This window comes from Nycticebus coucang, chromosome 8 (assembly GCF_027406575.1).
Source record: "Nycticebus coucang isolate mNycCou1 chromosome 8, mNycCou1.pri, whole genome shotgun sequence".
NCBI classification, from domain to species: Eukaryota; Metazoa; Chordata; class Mammalia; order Primates; family Lorisidae; genus Nycticebus; species Nycticebus coucang.
Window position 1 is genome coordinate 5851592 of NC_069787.1, and position 3286 is coordinate 5854877.

General features: G+C 45.6%; 1 pseudogene across 1 annotated transcript; it reads left to right on the top strand.

Moving 5' to 3' along the window:
* Positions 1-971: 971 nt before the first annotated feature.
* LOC128592426 (cyclin-dependent kinase 9-like) lies at positions 972-1907 on the top strand (annotated as a pseudogene). Its single transcript, XR_008381864.1, has one exon. The product of XR_008381864.1 is annotated as a cyclin-dependent kinase 9-like (transcript).
* Positions 1908-3286: the final 1379 nt, after the last annotated feature.

The following is a 3286-nucleotide window of genomic DNA, read 5'->3' on the forward strand; positions in this document are numbered from 1 at the left end:
TGAGCTACAGTGAGACCCTCATCTCTAGAAATAGCTGGGAGTTGTGGTGGGCACCAGTAGTCCCAGCTACTCGGGAGGCTGAGGCAAAAGAATCTGCTTGAGCCTAAGAGTTAGAGGTTGCTGTGAGCTATGATGCTAGAGCACTCTACTGGGGGTGAATAAGTGAGACTCTTTCTCAATTAAAAAAAATAAATGGACAGACTTTTGTGATGATAGTAAATAGAGGAAGTGAGTCTATGTAACTTCTTGGGCTACATAAAAATGCTGCTTTGTTTTCTCTACTCCCTCTTGGAATGCATCCACCATGCTGTGGAAGCCCAGGCCCACAGCCACATGGAGGTGTTCACGTTGACAGCAAGTATCAGACATTTAAAGAGCCTTTCAGATAACTCTAGCTCCAGTCACTATCCGAATGCAACCATGAGAGACCCTCAGACAGAATCACCTGAGTCCCAGACAACTGTTAAGATTTTAGTTTTAAAAGAGAATCATTTTTGGTTTTTAGGTCACTGAGTTTGGGTGTGATTATACAGTAATAGATAACCAGGAAACATACATTTCTTTAGTGGGCTTCCTTCCAGAGCCCACTAAAGACAGTAAACGAATACAACTAACTCAAAGAATAGAGTACAAGAGACACAGGATATAGAAAATGTCAACCCATTTTTTTAAGATAAATTATGGACAGTGACACCTAACTTGGCAGAAAAAGTGATCACTAAATTGCCTCAGAAGGAGGTGCCAGCAAGATACACCAGGGCGCTTGCCCTTGGAAAGGCTCAGAAACTGGGGACAGGGTTAGATCAGGGTGGGATGAAGACAGGAAGACCAATTGTGTCTACAAGCAGTCAAGAAAATCTCCCCTTAGAGAGAAGTGATCATCCTTCACCCATCCTGCCAGGAGAACCTGTGGGGACTAAAGGACAAAAACACGGCTAAGACCAGGAATACTGAAAACAAGACAGCTAAGAATGTCTATGTGCTGGGAGCGGGGCGGTGGTGGCGTGCTGGAGGCAGCCATAGCAAAGCAGTACGACTCAGTGGAGTGTCCCTTTTGTGACAAGGTGACCAAATATGAGAAGCTCGCCAAGATCGGCCAAGGCACCTTTGGGGAGGTGTTTAAGGCCAAGCACCGCAAGACCTGCCAGAAGGTGGCTCTGAAGAAGGTGCTGATGGAAAATGAGGAGTGGTTCCCCATTACAGCCTTGCGGGAGATCAAGATCCTCCAACTCCTAAAACATGAGAACGTGGTCAACTTGATTGAGATTTGCCCAACCAAAGCTTCCCCCTATAACCGCTGTAAGGGCAGTATATACCTGGTGTTTGATTTCTGCGAGCATGACCTTGCTGGACTCTTGAGCAATGTTTTGGTCAAGTTCACGCTGAATCAAGAGGGTGATGCAGATGTTGCTTAATGGCCTGTACTACATCCACAGGAATAAGATCCTGCACAGGGACACGAAGGCTGCTGATGTGCTCATCACCCGTGATGGGGTCCTGAAGCTGGCAGATTTTGGGCTGGCCCGGGCCTTCAGCCTGGCTAAGAACAGCCAGCCCAACCGATATACCAAGCGTGTGGTGACACTTTGGTACCGGCCCCCAGAGCTGTTGCTCGGGGAGCGGGGCTACGGCCCCCCATTGACCTGTGGGGTGCTGGGTGCATCATGGCGGAAATGTGGACCCACAGCCCTATCATGCAGGGCAACACGGAACAGCACCACCTCGCCCTCATCAGCCAGCTCTGTGGCTCAATCACACCTGAGGTGTGGCCAAACATGGACAAGTATGAGCTATATGAGAAGCTGGAACTGGTCAAAGGCCAGAAGCGGAAGGTGAAGGACAGGCTGAAGGCCTACGTACGTGACCCCTATGGCCACTACCAACCAGAGTTTGAGCGTGTCTTCTGAGAGCCGGTGCTTTCACTAGAGTGTTTTATTTTTACTTCTGCTATGTGGAGATGATAAGGCATTTTGAGTTTTTTTTCTCTAGTGCATATTTTATTTATCCCTACCTTGGGCACTGGGAACAACCAGCTGAGTGGACTGGAATGAAGCATTGGCTAAAGGGCCAGGAGGGCACTGTGGCTGCCCCGCTCCCGGCTTTCTGGATGGTGCCCAGAAAGTCCGTTTACCTTAGGACAAGAGCAGGGTGGGAGGAGAGGCTCACCGACCAGTGACTTTGTAAGAGCTCTCAGCATGATGAGAGAAGGGGATAGGTCCCTGCGTCATCCCCAGCCTTTTCTTGGGATGAGAAACTTGTACGGGAACAGGGCCAGCCTCAGTAATGGGCTGTTGCTAGCCTAAGCTGTGAAACCTTGGGGGTGGCAAAAAACTCCTAGTTTCTTGAATAGGTGAATTTTATCGTGTTTATTTTGTTTAGTTGTTCAGAGGCATTCCTGGATGCAGTTATTAGGTCAGTTACAATTAAAAGTTGACTTTTTTTCCCAGTGGGAAAAAAAAAAAAAAAAAAAAAGAATGTCTATGTGCTCCCCAGTGGGAACTCACCACCTCTCAAACCTCAAGGTTCTAGTTAGGTAACATTCAAAAAACAAAAATCCTTCAGAGCAACCCATAATCTAGAAACGGGGGACCAAGAGCTAGTGAATTTTCCTGAAAATACCATTTTCTATCACATTCTCAAAGAGGTTCATGTCTTCCACAAAAGATCAAAAGCTACTGCTGTTAAGATAGCTGAGCCAAGTACAATTTGGAAATAACATCTTTTCAAGGCCCAAGGAGTCCCACTCAGAAAATAAAAGGGCATGAATCTCAGTAAAACCAATTCAGGAGGGGGCTGGGGAATACACTCCCTATAACCCTGTACCACTAATCCACCACAAAGACAATACTCTTTTTCTTTTCTCTTCTTGGGAAGAATAGGGCCATTTATATAGAAGTTGAGGCCTCTCCAAGCAGCCTGATAAGACTGTGAAAAGTGCTTGACTTTGACAGAAGCATGGAGGTAGGTAGATGGTTTTCTTCCTCTCAGAGTCTTCAAGGACAGAAGAAAATAAGCAGAAACAGCTATTAATACATGTACTACCATGTGCAAGCCATGTGACTTTGGAGAAGTCATCCTCTGTTTAGTTCTCTTTAGCTGGGAAAAAAGGATAACACCATTTACTTCACAAGGTTATTATTAAGTTTAAACAGGATAATGTATAAGTGAGAGAAATGCGTAATCTGGTATTCAGAGATTATGTCTATTTAGATTCCATGTTCATAAAAACTAAGGCTAACAACAATTGAGGTTTAAAAGTTTATTTTACAAATACATGTAGTAATTG